At 38.7% G+C, this 24,190-nt stretch overlaps 1 pseudogene; it reads left to right on the top strand.

Moving 5' to 3' along the window:
- The window catches only part of LOC129655887 (T-cell surface glycoprotein CD1a-like), a 42,228-nt pseudogene that overhangs the window by 1,331 nt on the left and 16,707 nt on the right, over positions 1-24,190 (top strand).

The raw sequence follows: 24,190 nt of genomic DNA, 5'->3' as shown, positions 1-24,190 counted from the left end.
TTTTGATTTGCTTTTTCCTTTTATTGTCCTCTTTTCTCTGATTGGTAACTACTCTTCCCTAGATCCCTTTGAAATACAGATAACAGAAGGCTGTGAGTTGCATGCTGGTGAAGCCTCAATAGACTTTGTGTAGTTTGCTTATCAAGGATCAGAACTGCTGAGCTTCCAGACAAGTCATGTTGGTCAGCAGACTATTCAGCTTTTACGGACACACCCAGGAAATACATAAGCTGCTGAATGACATCTGCCCATGTTTCCTCTTGGGTCTTCTTGAGGCAGGAAAGGCATATCTCCAGAGATGAGGTCAGTCCTGCACCCTCTCTCCACAAATTTTTTTCTGCTAAAATCACACCTCATCTTCCTAACAAGGAGCCAAGTAGGGGAGGGGATAATGGGTGATGACTGCTAACGGTGGGAAAAAAGTATGTTCATCTAAAGTGACATGAAGCTCTGAACCTCTGAGTCTGGACTAGAGTCCTCATCTGACTATTTTCTCTGTCCTATGCAGTAAGACAAGAGGCCTGGCTCTCCCTTGGTCCCAGTCCTGGCCCTGTCCATCTGTTGCTGGTTTGTCATGCCTCTGGCTTCTACCCAAAGCCCATTTGGGTGATGTGGATGTGGGGTGAGCATGAGCAATAGGGCACTCAGAAAAGTGATGTCTTGGCTAAAGCTGATGGGACATGGTATTTTCGGGTTTCCTCGGATGTGGAAGCCAGTGAGGCATCTGGCCTGAGTTGCCAGGTGAGGCACAGCAGTCTAGGAGGCCAGAACATCATCCTCTACTGGGGTGAAGAAGAACTGGAGCCCTGCTGGGATGGGAATAGGTGGTCCTCAAGTAGAGCAGGAGAGCTAGATGAAAAATTGGGGGATTCTGGGCTTCCCTGGTGGCTCAGAGGTTAAAGTGTCTGCCTCCAATGCGTGGAAACCTGGGTTCTATCCCTGGGTTGGGAAGACCCCCTAGAGCAGGAAATGGCAACCCACTCCAGTATTCTTGCCTGAAGAATCCCATGGATGGAGGAGCTTGGTAGGCTACAGTCCACTGGGTTGCAAAGAGTCGGACACGACTGAGTGACTTCACTTTCCCTTTTACAGGGACTCCAGACACAAAAGGAATAAAAATAAGAAATATGGGAGTTGAAAATGAGAGCCCCATATAGGAAGGAGGTTATATGGAGTCATCACTGATGAGGGATAGGAGAGGAAATAGGGAAGAAGGAGATTGTTGAGACAGATACTTGAATAACAAATCAAGAGCACAGAAATGCAGTAAAACAGTGGGTCAGTTTGAGAGGACACCCTTGTGTGCATATCCATCCGCAGATCATCACTGCTCTGTGGGTTGGATCATTTTGACAGTGATTGTGCCCCTGGTACTCCTAACAGATCTTGCATTTTGGCTCAGGAAGCACTGGTGAGTTTTTGTGTCCATTTTTCCTACCCTTTCCCTCAGTCTCCACTTGCTGGCCCATTTTTTTTTTTTCTCTCTATTTTCTCAGTTTTCCTTCTCCCAGCCCCTTTCTTCTTATCTATCAGCCCCTTCCTTCTCATCTCCATTCCATGTAGAATGACTTCCATCTCTATGCTCATCAGGACACACTGTGAACCCCCAAGCACTCTTCTCCCTTTGGAAGGATATTCCAGCAGCTCAAGAGCTCAGGACACATGTAGACATAGGACAGTGATGTTGACCTTTCCACTCTCCTTTTATACCTGTTTTGGTTGTTGTTTATTTCTACCGAATGGTCGATATAAGCTAAATGTAATTTTGCAGAATTATTTTTCTATCCTGTGTTATAAGGTTTTAAAATTCATAATTTAAATTCTGAATGAAATTAAGCCCAAGGGCCCTTCATGTATTTAGATGTGAATAGACGATCAGGCTTATTTCAGGTATCACTTCCTGAAGAAGACCTTCCCTGATCCACAAGCGGGAGCTGTCTCTGCCTTATCTAAAGTGCTATCACAATTTAACTGGATTTTGCTAAATCTTCTCCTCATTTTAGACCTTTTGTTGTGGCTATATATGTTCCTTTTCCCTTTTAATTTTTAAGCCTTTTGAGAGCAACATCCACCTTTTTTTTTACTATTTGTATCCCTGCCAAATTGTCTTACCTGCATGCACTATTGCTCTCAGTAAAAGTCTGTGTTGAATTTGCACCAAATTTATAGTCTTCTAAAACTCTTTTCCTTTATGCCATCTTTGTTGTGTTGAGACATCTGATGCTTGTCTGGTTAGAAGTCTCACTTTGGCAAGAAATTTTGCACTTTCCTAGTTATTTAGTGATTTCTTTGAGTTGAAACAGATGCAATTTTCCATTGACCACTCTTTTTAAAAAAATTTTGGTTTTACAGAAGTATAGTTGATTTCCAATTTTGTGTGAATTTCTGCTCTAAAGCAGTGTTATTCAGTTCTTATATATATATATATATAAGATTCTTATATATATATATAAAAAATAATATGATAAGGAATATATTTCATATTACATATATTTTATTTATTTATAATATATTAATTATTATATATTACTTAATTAATATATATTAATATATATTTCTTTTGTTTGCGTGTGTGTGTTTATTTTTTAACTTTATAATATTGTATTGGTTTTGCAATACATCAACATGAATCCACCACAGGTATACACGTGTTCCCCATCCTTAATCCTCCTCCCTCCTCCCTCCCCGTACCATCCCTCTGGGTCGTCCAAGTACACCAGCCCCAAGCATCCAGTATCATGCATCGAACCTGAACTGGCGACTCGCTTCCTACATGATATTATACATGTTTCAATACCATTCTCCCAAATCATCCCTCCCTCTCCCTCTCCCACAGAGTCCAAAAGACTGTTCTATACATCACTGTCTCTTTTACTGTCTTATATACAGGGTTATTTGTACCATCTTTCTAAATTCCATATATATGCATTAGTATACTGTATTGGTGTTTTTCTTTCTGGCTTACTTCACTCTGTATAATAGACTCCAGTTTCATCCATCTCATTAGGACTGATTCAAATGTATTCTTTTTAATGGCTGAGTACAGTGGAAGTGAGAAATAGATTTAAGGGCCTAGATCTGATAGATAGAGTGCCTGATGAACTATGGAATGAGGTTCGTGACATTGTACAGGAGACAGGGATCAAGACCATCCCCATGGAAAAGAAATGCAAAAAAGCAAAATGGCTGTCTGGGGAGGCCTTACAAATAGCTGTGAAAAGAAGAGAAGCGAAAAGCAAAGGAGAAAAGGAAACATATAAGCATCTGAATGCAGAGTTCCAAAGAATAGCAGGAAGAGATAAGAAAGCCTTCGTCAGTGATCAATGCGAAGATATAGAGGAAAACAACAGAATGGGAAAGACTAGAGATCTCTTCAAGAAAATTGAAGATACCAAAGGAACATTTCATGCAAAGATGGGCTTGATAAAGGACAGAAATGGTATGGACCTAACAGAAGCAGAAGATATTAAGAAGAGATGGCAAGAATACACAGAAGAACTGTACAAAAAAGATCTTCACAACCCAGATAATCACAATGGTGTGATCACTACCTAGAGCCAGACATCCTGGAATGTGAAGTCAAGTGGGCCTTAGAAAGCATCACTATGAACAAAGCTAGTGAGGGTGATGGAATTCCAGTTGAGCTATTTCAAATCCTGAAAGACGATGCTGTGAAAGTGCTGCACTCAATATGCCAGCAAATTTGGAAAACTCAGCAGTGGCCACAGGACTGGAAAAGGTCAGTTTTCATTCCAATCCCAAAGAAAGGCAATACCAAAGAAGGCTCAAACTACTGCACAATTGCACTCATCTCACACGCTAGTAAAGTAATGCTCAAAATTCTCCAAGCCAGGCTTCAGCAATATGTGAACCATGAACTTCCTGATGTTCAAGCTGGTTTTAGAAAAGGCAGAGGAACCAGAGATCAAATTGCCAACATCTGCTGGATCATGGAAAAAGCAAGAGAGTTCCAGAAAAACATCTATTTCTGCTTTATTGACTATGCAAAAGCCTTTGACTGTGTGGATCACAATAAACTATGGAAAATTCTGAAAGAGATGGGAATACCAGACCACGTGATCTGCCTCTTGAGAAATTTGTATGCAGGTCAGGAAGCAACAGTTAGAACTGGACATGGAACAACAGACTGGTTCCAAATAGGAAAAGGAGTATGTCAAGGCTGTATATTGTCACCCTGCTTATTTAACTTCTTTGCAGAGTACATCATGAGGAATACTGGACTGGAAGAAACACAAGCTGGAATCAAGTTTTCTGGGAGAAATCTCAATAACCTCAGAAATGCAGATGAGACCACCCTTATGGCAGAAAGTGAGGAGGAACTAAAAAGCCTCTTGATATAAGTGAAAGTGGAGAGTGAAAAAGTTGGCTTAAAGCTCAACATTCAGAAAACGAAGATCATGGCATCTGGTCCTGTCACTTCATGGGAAATAGATGGGGAAACAGTGGAAACAGTGTCAGACTTTATTTTTTTGGGGCTCCAAAATCACTGCAGATGGTGACTGCAGACATGAAATTAAAAGACGCTTACTCCTTGGAAGAAAAGTTATAACCAACCTAGATAGCATATTGAAAACCAGAGACGTTACTTTGCCAACAAAGGTCCGTCTAGTCAAGGCTATGGTTTTTCCAGTGGTCATGTATGGATGTGAGAGTTGGACTGTGAAGAAGGCTGAGCACTGAAGAATTGATGCTTTTGAACTGTGGTGTTGGAGAAGACTCTTGAGAGTCCCTTGGATTGCAAGGAGATCCAACCAGTCCATTCTGAAGGAAATCAGCCCTGGTATTTCTTTGGAAGGAATGATGCTAAAGTTGAAACTGCAGTACTTTGGCTACCTCATGTGAAGAGTTGACTCATTGGAAAAGACTTATGCTAGGAGGGATTGAGGGCAGGAGGAGAAGGGGACGGCAGAGGATGAGATGGCTGGATGGCATCACTGACTCAATGGACTTGAGTCTGGGTGAACTCCGGGAGTTGGTGATGGACAGGGAGGCCTGGCGTGCTGCAATTCATGGGCTTGCAAAGAGTCGGACACGATTGAGTAACTGAATTGAACTGAATACTCCATTGTGTATATGTACCACAGCTTTCTTATCCTTTCATCTGCTGATGGACATCTAGGTTGCTTCCATACCCTGGCTATTATAAACAGTGCTGTGATGAACATTGGGGTACACGTGTCTCTTTCAGTTCAGGTTTTCTCAATGTGTATGCCCAGCAGTGGGATTGCTTGGTCATAAGGCAGTTCTATTTCCAGTTTTTTAAAGTAATCTCCACACTGTTGTCCACAATGGCTGTACTAGTTTGCATTCCCACCAACAGTATAAGAGGGTTCTCTTTTCTCCACACCCCCTCCAGCATTTATTACTTATAAACTTTTGGATAGCAGCCATTCTGACTGGCGTGAAATGGTACCTCATTGTGGTTTTGATTTGCATTTCAGCAGGTAAAGGAACACAATAAATGCCCACCAAACCAGACAAAAGAGGGGCAGATAGGGAGTCTACCTGAAAAAGGATTCAGAATAATGATAGTAAAAATGATCCAAAATCCTGAAAACAAAATGGAATTACAGATAAATAGTCTGGAGACAAGGATTGAGAGGATGCAAGAAATGTTTAACAAAGACCTAGAAGAAATAAAAAAGAGTCAATCAATAATGAATAATGTAATAACTGAGAATCAAAAACACTCTGGAGGGAATCAATAGTAGAATAACTGAGGCAGAAGATAGGATAAGTGAGGTGGAAGATAGAATGGTGGAAATAAGAAGAGAGGAAAAAGAAAAAAGAATTAACAGACGTGAGGACAACCTGAGAGACCTCTGGGACAATGTCAAATGCCCCAACATTTGAATCACAGGAGTCCCAGAAGAAAAAGACAAAAAGAAAGGCCTTGAGAAAATACTTTAGGATATAATAGTTGAAAACTTCCCTAAAATGGGGAAGGAAATAGCCACTCTAATCCAAGAAACCCAGAGTCCCAAACAAGATAAACCCAAGGCAAAACACTCAAGACACATATTAATCAAATTAATGAAGATCAAACACAAAGAACAAATATTAAAAGCATCATGGGGAAAACAGCAAATAACAAACAAGGGGATTCCCATAAGGATAACAGCTGATCTTTCAATAGAAACTCTTTAGGCCAGAAGGGAATGGCAGGACATACTTAAAGTGATGAAAGAGAAAAACCTACAACCCAGATTACTACCCAGCAAGGATCTCATTCAAATATAAAGGAGAAATCAAAAGCTTTACAGGCAAGCAAAAGCTGAGAGAACTCAGCACCACCAAACCAGCTCTTCAACAAATGCTAAAGGATCTTCTCTAGACATGAAACACAGAAAAAGTTTATAAACTTGAACCCAAAACAACAAAGTAAATGGCAACGGGATCATACTTATCAATAATTACCTTAAACGTGAATGAGCTGAATGCCCAAACCAAAAGACAAAGGCTAGCTGAATGGATAAAAAAATAAGACCCCTATATATGCTGCCTATAAGAGACCCACCTGAAAACAAGGGACATATACAAATTGAAAGTGAAGGGCTGGAAAAAGATATTTCACACAAATGGAGACCAAAAGAAAGCAAGAGTAACAATACTCATATCAGATAAAATAGACTTTAAAATAAAGGCCGTGAAAAGAAACAAAGAAGGATACTATGTAATGATCAAAGAGTCAATCCAAGAAGAAGATTTAATAATTATAAATATATATGCACCCAACATAGGAACACCACAATATGTAAGGCAAATGCTAACAAATATGAAACGGGAAATTAACAGTAAAACAATAATAGTGGGAGACTTTAATACCCCACTCACACTTATGGATAGATCAACTAAACAGAAAATTAACATGGAAACACAAACTTTAAATGATACAATGGACAAGTTGCTGCTGCTGCTGCTAAGTCTCTTCAGTCGTGTCCATCTCTGTGCGACCCCAGAGATGGCAGCCCACCAGGCTCCACCGTCCCTGGGATTCTCCAGGCAAGAGTGCTGGAGTAGGTTGCCATTTCCTTCTCCAATACATGAAAGTGAAAAATGAAAGTGAAGTCGCTCAGTCGTGTCCGATCTTTGCCACCACATGGACTGAAGCCTACCAGGTTCCTCCATCCATGGGGTTTTCCACGCAAGAGTGCTGGAGTGGGTTGCCATTGCCTTCTCCAAATGGGCCAGTTAGACTTAATTGATATCTATAAGACATTTCACACCAAAACAGTGAATTTCACCTTTTTCTCAAGTGCACATGGCATCTTCTCCAGGATAGATCACATCCTGGGCCATAAATCTAGCCTTGGTAAGTTCAGAAAAATTGAAATCATCCAAGTATCTTTTCTGATCACAATGCAGTAAGATTAGATGTCAAATACAGGAAAAAGACTATTGAAAGTACAAACATATGGAGGCTAAACAACAGACTTCTGAATAACCAACAAATCACAGAAGAAATCAAGAAAGAAATCAAAATATGCATAGAATTGAATGAAAGTGAAAACACAACAATCCAAAACCTATGGGACTCAGTAAAAGCAGTGCTAAGGGGAAGGATCATAGCAATTCATGCCTACCTCAAGAAACAAGAGAAAAGGCAAATAAACAATCTAACTCTACACCTAAAGCAACTAGAAAAGGAAGAAGTGAAGAACCCAAGATCATAAAAATTAGGCAGAAATAAGTGAAAAAGAAAGAAAGAAGACCATAGAAAAAATAACAAAGCTAAAAGCTGGTTCCTTGAGAAGATAACTAAAATACACAAAACATTAACCAGACTCATCAAGAAACAAAGGGAGAAGAATCAAATCAACAAAATTAGAAATGAAAATGGAGAAATGACAACAGACAACACAGAAATACAGAGGATCATAAGAAACTACTATCAGCAACTATATGCCAATATAATGGACAACTTGGAAGAAATGGACAAATTCTTAGAAAAGTATAACTTTCCAAAATTGAACCAGGAAGAAATAGAAAATCTTAACAGACCCATCACAAGCACAGAAATTGAAATTGTAATCTGAAATCTTTCAAAAAACAAAAGCCCAGTACCAGATGGCTTCACAGCTGAATTCTACAAAAAATTTAGAGAAGAGCTAGCACCTGTCCTACTCAAACTCTTCCAGAAAACGGCAGAGGAAGGTAAACTTCCAAACTCATTCTATGTGGCCACCATCACCCTAATACCAAAACCTGACAAAGATGCCACAAAAAAATAAAACTACAGGCCAATATCACTGACGAGCATAGATGCAATAATCCTTAACAAAATTCTAGCAAACAGAATCCAACAACATATTAAAAAGATCATACCTCATGACCAAGTGGGCTTTATCCCAGGGATGCAAGGATTCTTCAATATCCACAAACCAATCAATGTGATATATCACAATAACAAATTGAAAAATAAAAACCATACAGTTATCTCAATAGATGCAGGCAAAGCGTTTGACAAAATTCAACATCTGTTTGTGATAAAAACCCTCCAGAAAGTAGGAATAGAAGGAACATGCCTCAACATAATGAAAACTGTATATGAAAAACCCACATCAAACATTATCCTCAATGGTTAAAAATTGAAAGCAGTTCCCCTAAAGTCAGGAACAAGACAAGGGTGCCTACTCTCACCACTACTATTCAACATAGTTTTGGAAGTTTTAGCCACAGCAATCAGAGAAGAAAAATAAATAAATGGAATCCAGATTGGAAAAGAAGAAGTAAAACTCACTATTTGCAAATGACATGATCCTATACATAGAAAACCCTTTAGATTCAACCAGAAAATCACTACAGCTAATCAATGAATATGCTAAAGTTTCAGGATATAAAATTAACACACAGAAATCCCTTGCATTCCTATACAGTATCAATGAGAAAACAGAAAGATAAATTAAGGAAACAATTCCATTCACCACTGCAATGAAAAAAATAAAATACTTAGAAATGAATCTACCTAAAGAAACAAAAGACCTATATATAGAAAACTATAAAACACTGATGAAAGAAATCAAAGAGGACACAAATAGATGGAGAAATATACCATGTTCATGGATTGGAAGAATCAATATAGTGAAAATGAGTATACTACCCAAAGCAATCTATAGATTCAATGCAATCCCTATCAAGCTACCAACGGTATTTTTCAGAGAACTAGAACAAATAATTTCACAATTTGTATGGAAATATAAAAAACTTCGAATAGCCAAAGCAATCTTGAGAAAGAAGAATGGAACTGGAGGAATCAACCTGCCTGACTTCAGGCTCTGCTACAAAGCTAGTCATCAAGACAGTATGGTACTGGCACAAGGACAGAAATACAGATCAATGGAACAAAACAGAAAGCCCAGAGATAAATCCATGCACCTATGGACACCTTATCTTTGACAAAGGAGGCAAGAATATACAATGGAGAAAAGACAATCTCTTTAACAAGTGGTGCTGGGAAAACTGGTCAACCATTTGTAAAAGAATGAAACTAGAACACTTTCTAACACCATACACAGAAATAAACTCAAAATGGATTAAAGATCTAAATGTAAGGCCAGAAACTATAAAACTCCTAAAGGAAAACATAGGCAGACCACTCTCCGACGTAAATCACAGCAGGATCCTCTATGATCCACCTCCCAGAATATTGGAAATAAAAGAAAAAATAAACAAATGGGACCTAATTAAACTTAAAAGCTTTTGCACAACAAAGGAAACTCTAAGCAAGACAGCCTTCAGAATGGGAGAAAATAACAGCAAGTGAAGCACCTGGGAAAGAACTAATCTCCAAAATATACAAGCAGCTCCTGCAGCTCAATTCCAGAAAAATAAACGACCCAATAAAAAAAATGGGCCAAAGAAATAAACAGACATTTCTCCAAAGAAGACATACAGATGGCTAACAAACACATGAAATATGCTCACCATCACTCATTATCAGAGAAATGCAAATCAAAACCACAATGAGATACCATCTTATGCCAGTCAGAATGGCTGCTATCAAAAAGTCTACAAACAATAAATTCTGGAGAGAGTGTGGAGAAAAAGGAACACTTTAAAATTGCTGGTGGGAATGCAAACTAGTACAGCCACTATGGAGAACAGTGTGGAGATTCCTTAAAAAACTGGAAATAGAACTGCCATACAACCCAGCAATCCCACTGCTGGGCATACACACTGAGGAAACCAGAATTGAAAGAGACATATGTACCCCAATGTTCATTGCAGCACTGTACAATAGCCAGGACATGGAAGCAACCTAGATGTCTATCGGCAGATGAACAGATAAGAAAGCTGTGGTACATACACATAATGGAATATTACTCAGCCATTAAAAAGAATACATTTGAATCAGTTCTAATGAGATGAATGAAATTGGAGCCTATTGTATAGAGTAAAGTAAGTCAGAGAGAAAAACACCAATACAGCATGCTGTTAAGTCACTTCAGTCGTGTCCGACTCTGTGCGACCCCATAGACGGCAGCCTACCAGGATCCCCTGTCCCTGGGATTCTCCAGGCAAGAACACTGGAGTGGGTTGCCATTTCCTTCTCCAATGCATGAAGGTGAAAAGTAAAAGTGAAGTCACCCAGTCATCTCCGACTCTTCGCAACCCCATGGATTGCAGCCCACCAGGCTCTTCCGCCCATGGGATTTTCCAGGCAAGAGTACTGGAGTAGGGTGCCATTTCCTTCTCCACCAATACAGCATATTAACGCATATATATGGAATTTAGAAAGATGGTAATGATGACCCTATATGCGAGACAGCAAAAGAGACACAGATGTAAAGAACAGTCTTTTGGACTCTGTGGGAGAAGGCGAGGGTAGGATGATTTGAGAGGGTAGCCTTGAAACGTGTATATTATCATGTGTGAAGTGGATCACTGGTCCAGGTTAGACGCATGAGACAGGGTGCTTAGGGCTGGTGCAGTAGGATGACCCTGGGGGATAGGATGGGGAGGGAGGTGGGAGGGGGGTTCTGGTTGGGAACACATGTGCACCCATGGCTGATTCATGTCGATGTATGGCAAAAATCACTACAATATTGTAAAGTATTTAGCCTCCAATTAAAATAAATAAGTTAAATTTAAAATAAAAAAGAATATAATCAATCTGATTTTGGTGTTGACTATCTGGTTATGTCCATTTGTAGAGTCTTCTCTTGTGTTGTTGGAAAAGGGTGTTTGCTATGACCAGTGCATTCTTCTGGCAAAACTCTATTAGCCTTTGTTAATAATTTGTTATTATTAGCCTTTGTTAATCATACATAATGGTCTGCCTCAAGGGGCCTTACCTCTCTGTGTGACTGTTAAAGTGCCTTTGTTTAGCTCACAAAGTGATAATCTGACTCCACTCACTCGTGAATGGCTATAAAAACAAGAGATTAACACACCCCTTCCAAAGGCTCGCCCTTCTGGGAGATATTCTGCAAGACTGTAGACGCTTTTTACTTTACTTCCCTGCCTCTCCCTCTCTATTCTGCCTTTTGACTTTAGTTCTTCAATGCTTCTCTCTCTGACTCTATGAAAGAACTTGGTTTCCAGGCCCCAGTAAGATGGTTACTTTGAGGCATTAGTCTGCTGTCTTCTTGGTCAGCTGGCTTTCTGAACAAAGTCATGTTTCTTGCCTCAACACATCATCTCTCAGATTCATTGGCCTGTTGTGTGATAAGCAGAGTAAGCTTGGAGTCAGTAACACCAGGATTTCTCTCCAGTTCTTCTTTCTTTTGGGGCCCATATTGCTTTTGGAGTGAGTCACAATAACGTGACTTGCTTTAGCCAAAAAAATGTTAGCATAAGAAATGTGTATCACTTCTAGATGGAATAAACATGTCAAACTCTTCCATTCTCCATGCTCTGTGTCCCTGTCCCAGCAAACCCTGAAGCCTTGCGTTGAGGTGGTTGCACCACAAGATGGACCAAAGTGGACCATGGAGTGACTATGATGAACAAAGCCCCTCTGATGACCAGTGTAGGAAACGTAGTATGAATGAAAAAAAGAAAACTCAAAACTGATTATAAGCCACTGAGATTTGGAGATGATTTGTTTACAGCAGTATAATTTAACATAATATGACTAATACACTGATCAACAGAAAATGTATGTAGGGACCAGGCAACTAATAACCAAAACCCTGAAGTGTCACAAAAAGGAAATATCTCTGTAGGCTACAGTGGTCATACAAGGCAATACTGGTCAACTGGAATAATTGGACATAGACCAGATGCAGTTTAGCAGAGAAAAAAATTAAGGATTATGCACTTGGAGTTGAAAAGTAAATACATTCAAGGGCAAGATGTTGGCTACTCAAAGGCAATTGAGTGGAAAATTAAAAGTATAGCTTTATTTAATAGCCAGCTGACTGGCAGGAATTGTCACAACTCTGCAGTTCTGTTTACTGAAAAAAAAAAAAAAATACAAGCAGAAAACTGTGGCAAATGAGAAGCATGTTTGTATCATGAGGTAACTGCTATACTGGTCCACACAGATCAGAACTGTTATGAAGCTGGGCCAGTTCTGGTCTCCATTGCTCAATGGGGTTGAGAGAATATGGAAAGAGTTCAGAGTAAAAGCAAAATAGTCAATCAGTGACCAGCAAAGAAGGGCTAAAGACCTGCGATTATTTACCCTAGAGAGAAAAAGCTACAGGATCACTTGAGAAGCATCAACATTGAGCATAGACTTCAGAAGTGTCACAGTATAGAGGATGATGGCTATTTTTTTCTCTGCTGCCAAGAACACAAAAAGAATGGCCTCATTAGTGTTAAGCAAAAGGAAGAATTTCCTGACCCCAAGGCTTGTTTGACCCCAGATAGGATGGGAGATTTATCTCTAGAGGACATGACAAAAATCATTGTTCTTTTGAATGTAATGGAATCCTTGGGTCCTTCCCAAAGTAAAGGGATGGAAGATTTTACATCTCTTTTCTGCTATGACCCAGGTGATGGATGATGTTCACCATGGGATACACTCCCATGGGCATGCTGATATTTTGAACAACTCTCAATATGCTACTGGTGACTGCATCCTTTTCCTTCTCTCAAGAAAACATCAGATAACAAGAGAGAGTCATGTTGTGATCAGGATCACTGCAAACCCTCTTTTTTGAAAAAAAGGTAAATGTAAGTGTCCATTTTTTTAACTTTTGTTTTTAAAAATTAAAAAAAAAAGAAAGAAATACCGAGTCTTGGACCTCACCTTAGACGTCCTAATTCATAATCTGCATTTCTGCAAAATCAGAAGGAGTTCATAAGTGCATTAAAATTTTAGAGTCACTGATATGGGTGACATCTGAGAGGTAGTAGTGGGAGTGCATCTCTGAAATGAAGCTGATCAAGAAAAGAAGAGTCTTGATCCTCAGGACTGAAGTGAGATCAAGGCAATGAGACTATGTAGAACATGTTCTTGTTCTGTTAAAGTCACAGGGAATGCTGACTTAGAGATTAAAAGATATATACATTTCCAAATAATTTATTGTATGCAGTATTTCTTTATAATAAAATACTAGCTAAGAAGTGTTTAACCTTGTCATAATCCTGGGTAACATGGACATAAATTTCTTTGGCTTTTAGGTACACAGCTTGCCCTCCACTATATTTTTAAAACAACAGACAAATAAAAACCAGCCATGACATCATGAATTCACAAGTCTAACTCCTTTCCCATATTTTCATCATAGCATTATAGATAGTATTTTAGCACTTTCTGGAGTGTCTCCATATACAGATAAATGAATTTCCTCTTCTTTTTCTGTTGATTCCTTAACACTGAACTCATGGCTTAAAACCCTACAATTCATACCTGAACAAATCTCATCTACATGTGTATTTTCTCCATAAGGCATATACCAGTCTTCTTGTGCTTAGCAACACTTGACAACACTGTGGCATTTTGATTTAGGGCTGCTTTAAGCAGCAAAATCATCAAAACAAAGAAAACAACAAATGTGGCACTAAACAGACAGTAAAAAGGACACATTTGAAGTTTGAGAACTGAAAAAAAAAAGACAGAACATCACCTTGTGCAACCTCATCTGGGAACTAGTTAGGCGGGTGGCATTTTGAACCACTCTAAACATGTCCATGAATGACTATGAAAGCATTGTGAGTATTGTTTTGATGGTTACAGGTAAATTTTTGCAGGTAGGCCAACTAACACATGCCGAATTGGAGAATGTTGAAAATCGATTCTTCATGACTAATGCCCCAAAAAACAGAATGAGTTAAGCTATCCATGTCTAGATTTCAATTATTTTAGGATCCATTAATTAATCAAATACTTATTAGACACTTACCACGCAGCAGGGACACAGTGAGTACAAAGTAGTGGGGTGTAGGGAAATAGTAATTAGCTAAGATGGCGGTGGTCAGGCTCTCTCACCCCACATCCTCTCGCTCTCACTCTACATTCTGTAAATAATGACTTTGCATGGTCATGTAACAGCTGAGGTCATTTATAACAATGTGCACATGCATCATGATGTACTCACTTGGCCACTTGCCACCTTTGGTCTGTATACCTATATAAGCACCACCTGAAAAGCCCTTGTGACTGCCTCTGCTGTGTCAGCCATGTTTGGATTGCTGCTGCGGCAGCCACTGAGAATAAAACATGTCTGCAGTTCCTATGGCTTCCTACATTTTCTTCCATTTTCAGCACTCATGCCTCGTCTGCCCTGGGTTCAGTGAACAATGAGACATGGGAAGAGAAAGATCATCATTGTCTTCTGAGCTGGAAAGTTTTGCCTTGCTAATTTGATTTCACGGTTTACTGTTTTCATAGTTTGTTGTTTCTTAGTTTCTTAGTACAGCAACTTATTTGGGTTGAACTAAGAAGGCAATGGCAACCCACTCCAGTGTTCTTGCCTGGAGAATCCCAGGGATGGGGGAGCCTGGTGGGCTGCCATCTATGGGGTCGCACAGAGTCGGACACGACTGAAGCGACTTAGCAGCAGCAGCAGCAACAGCAGCAGGGAAAGGCAGCTTATCCTAAGTTGATTGCTTTAAATTGGTTAGGGGTCTGAGAGAGGAGGCCCAGGGAATGCAGAACATCTGGAGGGACCAAGTGCAGGTGGCTGTTTTTGAAAAACGAAGTTGTGATGGGAGAGGGAGCAAAGGTGAAGAATATGGGATAGGGGAGGGCAAACAAAGGAGCTGCTGCAATCTTCCTACCTGCATTACAGTGGTTAGTTACTTCTCTAGGTTTGAATCTACCTCGTCACACTTGCATAGCAGCTGTGTGGTGTTTGGTTTGTTGACTCCACCCTCATCTGTAGTTCTGGACTCGGATCAGCCTAAGGCCATTCTGAGAAAGCATCCTTGACAATGCATTAAAAGATGGACAGGTAACTTATAGTTTAAGTCAATCATCATATACATCCATGATTAGAGTGATGGTTCAGGGTGAAGCATTTACTCTATGAAGCCCAATTCTTGAGTTTCACAGTGGGATAAAGATATGTTCTCTCTGGTCCTGGATGTTATGGTGTGGGGTGTAAAGTTTGCAACAACTACAACTATTTGTCCAGCACAAGATAAACAAGCCCAAGGAAGAAATAATGCATACAATAAAGCAGGTCATTGTACCACTGAAATTTGATAGAAGGGTAGGTCTAAAGTGTTCTCACCACAAAAACAAACAAAAAAAGAAAATGGTAATTCTTTGAGGTGGTGAATATATTATTTAGCTTGATAGTATTGATCATTTCACAGTTTATATGTATATAAAATATCTAGTTGTATACTTCAAATATGTACAACTTTCATTTGTCAGTTATACTTCATTAGAATAGAAAACAACATCTACAACAAAACATTAAGAAAAAGAAGACAGAGACAACTGACCACAGAAGAGTCCAGATTCAGTTCAGTTCAGTTGCTCAGTCGTGTCCGACTCTTTGCAACCCCATGAACCACAGCACACCAGGCCTCCCTATCTATCACCAACTGCTGGAGTCTACCCAAACCCATGTCCATCGAGTTGGTGATGTCATCCAACCATCTCATCCTCTGTCGTCCCCTTCTCCTCCTGCCCTCAACCTTTCCCAGCATCAGGGTCTTTTCCAATGAGTCAGTTCTTTGCATCGGGTGGCCAAAGTACTGGAGTTTCAGCTTCAGCATTAGTCCTTCCAATGAACACCCAGGACTCATCTCCTTTATGATGGACTGGTTGGATCTCCTTGCAGTCCAAGGGACTCTCAAGAGTCTTCTCCAACACCACAGTTCAAAAGCATCAGCTTTCTTTATAGTCCGACTCTCACATCCATACATGACCACTGGAAAAACCATAGCCTTGATTAGATGGACCTTTGTTGACAAAGTAACATCTCTGCTTTTTAATATGCTGTCTAGGTTGGTCATAACCTTCCTTCCAAGGAGTAAGCATCTTTTAATTTCATGGCTGCAATCACCATCTGCTGAGTCCAGATTAACCTGTAGCTAAAGCCTGAATGACCCTGGGCTTTTCATTTGCATCATTCAATAAATCCCATTTTGTTTCAGTCTCACCAGTTGGATTTTTCTCTCATTAGTGACAAAAGCATCCTCTCTGACATACATGAACTTCAGGGGACTCTCAGCTAATTTTTACTCTTACTTGAAAGATTCCTCTTCACTTCCATCTTTTTCCCCCCATCTAGTCTTTAAAATTGATTTCTTAACCTTTTGTTTTAAACAAACAAACAAACAAACAAACATGTGTTTTCACCTTGTTAAACTCTTAAACTGTCTTGTTAACTATGACATCTGGGTCAATCCTCCTCCTGGACTCTTCTCATATATTTCTAACAAACCACCAATCAGGGATCAAAGTGCTGGTCCTGCTGCTGTGTGAGTGACTTGGAAAGGCTCCTTGCTCCTTGTTGTGTTCTTTAGTTAAATGGGGACAAAAATCTATACTCTCAGGGTTTTCATCGGGATGAAAAGACAATCTAACACCAGTGTTGAATAAATGTGAAATGCCGTTATTTTAACAGTTAAATAATCAAAATGCAAGATACTTTCCTTGGATTTACTCCTAAAAAATGTTTGTTCATTTGTTCATTCATTCATTGATCACATATTCAGCTGTTAATATTTTTATGTTAAACATATTCATTCAGAGAGTTTTTAAAATATGAGAATCAACTGGGTCTCTAGGTATTTAAAACACAGTGAGTAATTTCTTCCTCCAAACTTATTTCTGTTTTGATGTCTATATTTAATTACCCAGAGTAAAACTTCAGAGTGCTTTTTAAAAAATTAATTTATTTGGTTATGCTGGGTCCTGAAACATATTATGGTGTGGGATATAAAGCTTGCAACAACTACAGTATACCAGATCTTTTATTAATTGAAGCATGTGGAATCTAGTTCCCTGACCAGGGATCAAACCTGGGCCCCCTGCATTGGGAGCATGGAGGCTTAGTGATTGGACCACCAGGGATGTCCCTCAGAAATCTCTGTAGACTTTATTTTCCAATTTTTCTGTTAACCAACTTACTATCTATAAATCCCTGAAAATTATTTCTCCTTTGCACTATTAGTGGGCTTTATTATCCTTGGCATAGGATGAATATAGAACCTGCCTCTTTCTTGTTATACATTCTTGTCGATTTCCTAAATGAACACTCTGTCTCAGCCATGGTGGGCTCCTGCTGAGGGAATAGAAGTTTCTGCTACAGAGAATCTCCCCAAGGAAGGGTCAAGATCCTAAAATAAAATGGGAGGTAGATAACATATTAAAAAGATCATACATCATGACCAAGTGGGCTTTATTCCAGGAATGTAAGGATTCTTTAATATTTTCAAATCAATCAATGTGATACACCATATTAACAAAATTAAAGACAAAAACCATATGATTGTCTCAATAGGTGCAGAGAAAGCCTTTGACAAAATTCAACACTCATTTATGATAAAACCTCTCCAGAAAGCAGGCATAGAAGGAACATACCTCAACATAATAAAAGACATATACGACAAACCTACAGCAAACATTATCCTCAATGCTGAAAATTGAAAGTATTTCTTCTAAAATCAGGAATAAGACAAGGGTGCCCAGTCTCACCATTACTATTCAATATAGTTTTGGAAGTCCTAGCCACAGCAGTCAGAGAACAAAAAGAAATAAAAGGAATCCAGATTGGAAAAAAGAAGTAAAACTCTCACTGTTTGCAGATGACAGGATCCTCTACATAGAAAACCCTAATGATACTACCAGAAAATTACTGGAGCTAATCAATGAATATAGTAAAATTGCAGGATATAAAATTAATACACAGAAATCCCTTGCATTCCTATACAGTAAAAAAAAAAAAAAAAAAAAAGAAGAAGGAGAAAGTAAGGAAAAAGCCCCATTCACCATTGCAATGAAAAGAATAAAATACTTAGGAATAAATTTACCTAAAGAAACAAAGAACCTATATATAGAAAATCATAAGACACTGATGAAAGAAATCAAAGATGACACAAACAGATGGAGAAATATACCCTGTTCATGGATTGGAAGAATCAATATAGTGAAAATGAGTATACTACCCAAAGAAATATGTAGATTCAGTGCAATCCCTATCAAGCTGCCAATGGTATTTTTCACAGAAATAGAACAAATAATTTCACAATTTGTATGGAAACACAAAAAACCTCAAATACCCAAAGCAATCTTGAGAAAGAAGAATGGGACTGGAGGAATCAACCTTCCTAGCTTCAGATTATACTACAAAGCTCAGTCATCAAGACAGTATGGTACTGGCACAAAGACAGAAATATAGATCAATGGAACAAAATAGAAAACCCAGAGATAAATCCATGAACCTATGGACACTTTATCTTTGACAAAGGAGGCAAAAATATACAAAGGAGAAAAGACAGTCTCTTTAACAAATGATGCTGGGAAAACTGGTCAACCACATGTAAAAGAATGAAACTAGAAAACTATTTAACACCACACATAAAAATAAACTCAAAATGAATTAAAGAAATGTAAGACCAGAAGCTATAAAACTCTTCTAGGAAAACATAGGCAGAACACTCCCTGACATAAATCACATCAAGATCCTCTATGACCCACCTCCCAGAATAATGGAAATAAAAAAAAATTAAACATATGGGACCTAATTAAACTTAAAAACTTTTGCACAATGAAGGAAACTATAAGCAAGCTGAAATGCGGCCTTCAGAGTGGAAGAAGATAATAGCAAACAAAACAACTGACAAAGAATTAATCTCCAAAATATACAAGCAACTCATGTAGCTCAATACCAGAAAAATGGAACAGCCCAATCAAAAAGTGGGCAAAAGAATTAAATAGACATTTCTCCAAAGAAGACATAGAGATAGCTAATAAGCACATGAAAAGATCACTCTTTAGTTCAGTTCAGATCAGTTCAGTTGCTCAGTCGTGTCTGACTCTTTGCGACCCCATGAACTGCAGCACACCAAGCCTCCCTGTCCATCACCAACTCCCAGAGTCCATCCAAACCCATGTCCATTGTGTCAGTGATGGCATCCAACCATCTCATCCTCTGTTGTTCCCTTCTTCTCCTGCCCCTTTCCCAGCATCAGGGTCTTTTCAAATGAGTCAGCTCTCCGTATCAGGTGGCCAAAGCATTGGAGATTCAGCTTCAGCATCAGTCCTTCCAATGAACACCCAGGAAACTGATCTTTAGGATGGATTGGTTGGATCTCCTTGCAGTTCAAGGGACTCTCAAGAGTCTTCTCCAACACCACAGTTCAAAAGCTGTGGTGCTTTTGAACTGTGGTGTTCAAATTCTTCGGTGCTCAGTTTTCTTTACAGTCCAACTCTCACACCCATACGTGACTACTGGAAAAACAATAGCCTTGACTAGACAGACCTTTGTTGGCAAAGTAATGCCTCTGCTTTTTAATATGCTGTCTAGGTTGGTCATAACTTTCCTTCCAAGGAGAAAGCATCTTTTAATTTCATGGCTGCAATCACCATCTGCAGTGATTTACTAGGGAAGTGCAAATCAAAACCACAATATAGTATCATCTCACGCCAGTCAGAATGGCCACCATCAAAATGTCTCACCCTGGAGGAGGAAATGGCAACCCATTCCAGTATCATATCATGACAGTCAGAATGGCTGCCATCAAAAAGTTTACAAACAAATGCTGGGGAGGGTGTGGAGAAAAGGGAACCCTTTTACACTGTTGGTGGGAATGTAAACTGGTGTAGTCACTATGGAGAACAGTGTGGAGATTCCTTAAAAAACTGGAAATAGAACTGCCATGTGACCTAGAAATCCTACTGCTGAGCATGCATACTGAGGAAACCAGAAATGAAAGAGACACATGTACCCCAGTGTTCACTGCAGAACTGTTTACAATAGCTAGGATATGGAAGCAACCTAGATGTCTATCAGCAGATGAGTGATAAGGAAATTGTGGTACATATACACAATGGAATATTACTCAGTTATAAAAAGGAATGCATTTGAGTCAGTTCTAATGAAGTGGGTGAAACTGGAGCCTATTATACAGAATGAAGTGAGTCAGAAAAATAAATAAAAATACTGTATATTAATGCATATATATGGAATTTAGAAAGATGATAATGACAATCCTTTATGTAAGGCACCAAAAGAGTCACCAATGTAAAGAACAGACTTTTGGAATCTGTGGGAGAAGGTAAAGGTGGGACAATCTGAGAGAATAGCACTGAAACATGTATATTGCCATATGTAAAATAGATGAGTGGTGCAAGTTCGGTGCACGAAGCAGGGCACTCAAAAGCCAGTGCTCTGGGACAACTCAGAGGGATGGGGTGGTGGGAGGAGGTGGTAAGGTGGTCCAGGATGGGGGGACCCATGTGTCCCCATGGCTGATTTATGTTGGTGTATGGCAAAAACCATTACAATATTGTAAAGTGCTTATCTTCCAATAAAATAAATTAATTAATTAAAAAAAAATGTGAGGCAGGTTTGTAATTACACTGGGAAGAAAATAGAAGTTGAAAAACCTGGGATTTCACAGTTGGGAAGAGTTGGCTGTATTGTCCAACTTAGTAGGCAGACCACAGAAGTAAGTGAAGGATGACAAACGGGCTCCACTGTGAAAACATGTAAAATTCTGAATTATTGTGGCCCACCCACCTAAGTTCTATCTCCTAATTACTTGATAGAAAAGTAACTTGAACAAGTTGGAAGATGAGATGTTAAAGTGTAAAATTGTGTTGAATAGTAAAAGTGTATGTTAGTATTTTATTAATTAGAGTTTAATTTTGTTCTAATTTTTTTAATGGCATGTATAAGATTCTTTATTTTTTTAAAAGGAAATCCAGATATGTGATCAGATGGCCGTAGTTAGCTTTGTAAATGAGAGAAGATTTAACACGTCATTGCATCATCACATTTATCAATATTTATGCTTATTAGTTATAACATTTAATTATGTATTCTTTAGTTATTGATTATTTTAATTGCTTGTGGTGAATTAAAAAACCTTTTTCATATTCACACATGTGAGGAAGGTTAACTGATCAAGTTGACAGCAAGCTGCAAGTTTATAGGAAATATATTAGTGCTGCAAAGAAGGATTAAATAGAATTTGTGAGTGCAAGGATTTACAATTCTGGGAAATATAGGAAAGATAATTTTTTCTTAAAAGATCCCTGGCTAAAGCTGCACACAAAAATATGTTTCATCATAGGCAGGAGTAACAGATTAGGAGGAATTTGAGCAAAAATGAATGAAAAGCCAATGTATATCATGTTTATCAAGCCATTCTTGCTTTGAAATCCACTTTCTGTATGACTATAGTTTGGTATCTAGAAAACTTCTTTGGTCAATCTGATAATTGTTGTGGTCTGTAAGTTTCAGAAATGATTCATTTATGCTTTGTTCAGTTTTCTTTGGTGATTCATACATTCAGTGCCTCAGTGTTAATATGGAACTTAAGAGATTGACCATCTTCACTCACACCTTTCTACTTTCTGCTTTTCTGGATTTTTAAACAGTGGTCACTAAGGATTCCTTTTTGCAGTCATATTACCATGCATTGTTTGTGCATAGGTGGGCACACATCTTTTTCTACATGAAAAAAAAAAAGTTCATGTAGAAGTTCATACATGATTTTAAAGTGATACATATAGAAGGATTAACAGATTTAAAGTTATTTATTTGTAAATAAGACAGACCCAAAGCATATAAGCTAAGATTTTAATTGAGGAAGCTATAGCAACACAATCAATAAAAATTTAACCATAGAAAAGTGGGGAAAAAAAAAAACAACAAAAAATTGATAAAGGTGGCACAACACTTAAAGAACACTCCTTGAGAAAATTAATAAAAATATTAAAACCTCTTTCAGAGCTAATGAAAAGAGTAATACGTTTTAGAAAAGTAGACATATTACTGCATAATACAGAAGTTAAAATAAGAAAATGCTGTGAATAATTTATATCATCGTATTTGTTATAGATAAAATTTTGTTTTTAAAAACTCCAAGTAAAGGGAGAAAATATGAACATATAAGTAACTGGTAAGGAAAATAAACAAGTAGTTAAAGTTTTTACTAGCTGTGCAGGTTCGAAATCCAGACTATAGGGGATGGCAGGTAATTGTACTTCATGCACATTGTTCTAGGTAGAGAAAAAGATGGAAAACAATTGCAACTGATTTTAGGAGGCAATATTTTCATTATATCAAAGCCAGCAAGATTTTTTCCAGGAAAAAAAAAAAAACAAATATTAAACTAGTAGCTAATAGCAAATCTTGTTTATGCACATTTATGTAGAAACTATCTCTATATAGACTCAAATAAAATACTTGCAAACAGAAACCAGCACCACATGAAGTGGCATTTATCCAGAGAATGGAAAAATTATTTACCAATAAAAAATCACTTGATAGAATCCCTTTCTTTAAAAGATTAAGGAAATATAACCATATAATCATCTCCAAAATTATAGAAAAAACATTTGATACATTTAAGTGCCCATTCTGATAAAACATTACTAACTCAGAACAAAAGGAAACTTCCACTGCATTGTCAAATGTAGCTATTAATACACATAGCCTACATGAGGTAAATTCAATTGTGAATGTTTGAAAGCATTCCATTGAAAATCAAATACAAGTTGTCTGCCTGCTTTAATCTTCACCATTCAATAGAATACTAAGAGTCCTAGTTAATCCAGCAAGGTAAGGAAAATAAGGAGGGATTAAAAGAGAAATTAAACAAAAAGTATTATTTCTTCTGGCTCAAGATGATGGAGTAGATGAACATGTAATCATCTCCTCCTGCAAGAGCACCAAAATCAAAACTAGCTGTTGAACAACCAAAGACAAAGAAGAAGCCACAGTAAGATGGTAGAATGGGCACAATCACAATAAAATCAAATCCCATATCCAATGGGTGGGTGGCCCACAAACTGGAGAACAATAATACCAAAGAAGTTCTACCTCTGTTGTGAAGGTTCAGATCCCCATGTCAGGCTTCCCAGACTGAGGACTCAATAAAGGGACTGGGAATCCCCAGGGAATCTGACCTTGAAGCACAACAGAATTTGATTATAAGACTTCCATAGGACTGCGGGAAACAGACTTCAGGCTTGGAGGGCACAAACAAAACCTTGTGTGCACCAAGTCTCAGAGGAAAGGAGCAGTGACTCCACAGGAAACTGGAGCAAAACTACCTGCTAGTATTTGAGGGCTTCCTGTAGAAGTGTGGGTTAGCAGGGGCACACTACAGAGACAGGGGAACTGGCAGCAGCTGTCTGGGAAGGTCTCCTTTGGCATAAACACTCTTGGAGGTCACCATTAACCTGACCATAGAGCCTGTAGACAGAGGGCTTCGTCACCTCAGGGGGGGAAAAAAATTCAGGGAAGGAGTGCAACTGCACTCATCAGCAGATAATTGAATTAAAGCTTTACTGAGCAAGACCCTGCCCATCAGAGCAATACCCAGTGTTTCTCACCACCAGTCCTTCCAGTCAAGAAGATTGCATAAGCCTCTTAGCCTCCTCCATCAGAGGGCAGACAGAAGCATCAGTTGAGTTCAGTTCGGTCTCTCAGTCGTGTCCGACTCTTTGCAACCCCATGAATTGCAGCATGCAAGGCCTCCCTGTCCATCACCAACTCCCAGAGTTCACTCAGACTCACATCCATTGAGTCAGTGATGCCATCCAGCCATCTCATCCTCTGTCGTTCCCTTCTCCTCCTGCCCCCAA

Source organism: Bubalus kerabau, chromosome 6 (assembly GCF_029407905.1).
Source record: "Bubalus kerabau isolate K-KA32 ecotype Philippines breed swamp buffalo chromosome 6, PCC_UOA_SB_1v2, whole genome shotgun sequence".
NCBI classification, from domain to species: domain Eukaryota; kingdom Metazoa; phylum Chordata; class Mammalia; order Artiodactyla; family Bovidae; genus Bubalus; species Bubalus kerabau.
Note: the sequence above shows the minus strand (reverse complement) of the source record. Positions and strands in the feature narration are given on the sequence as shown.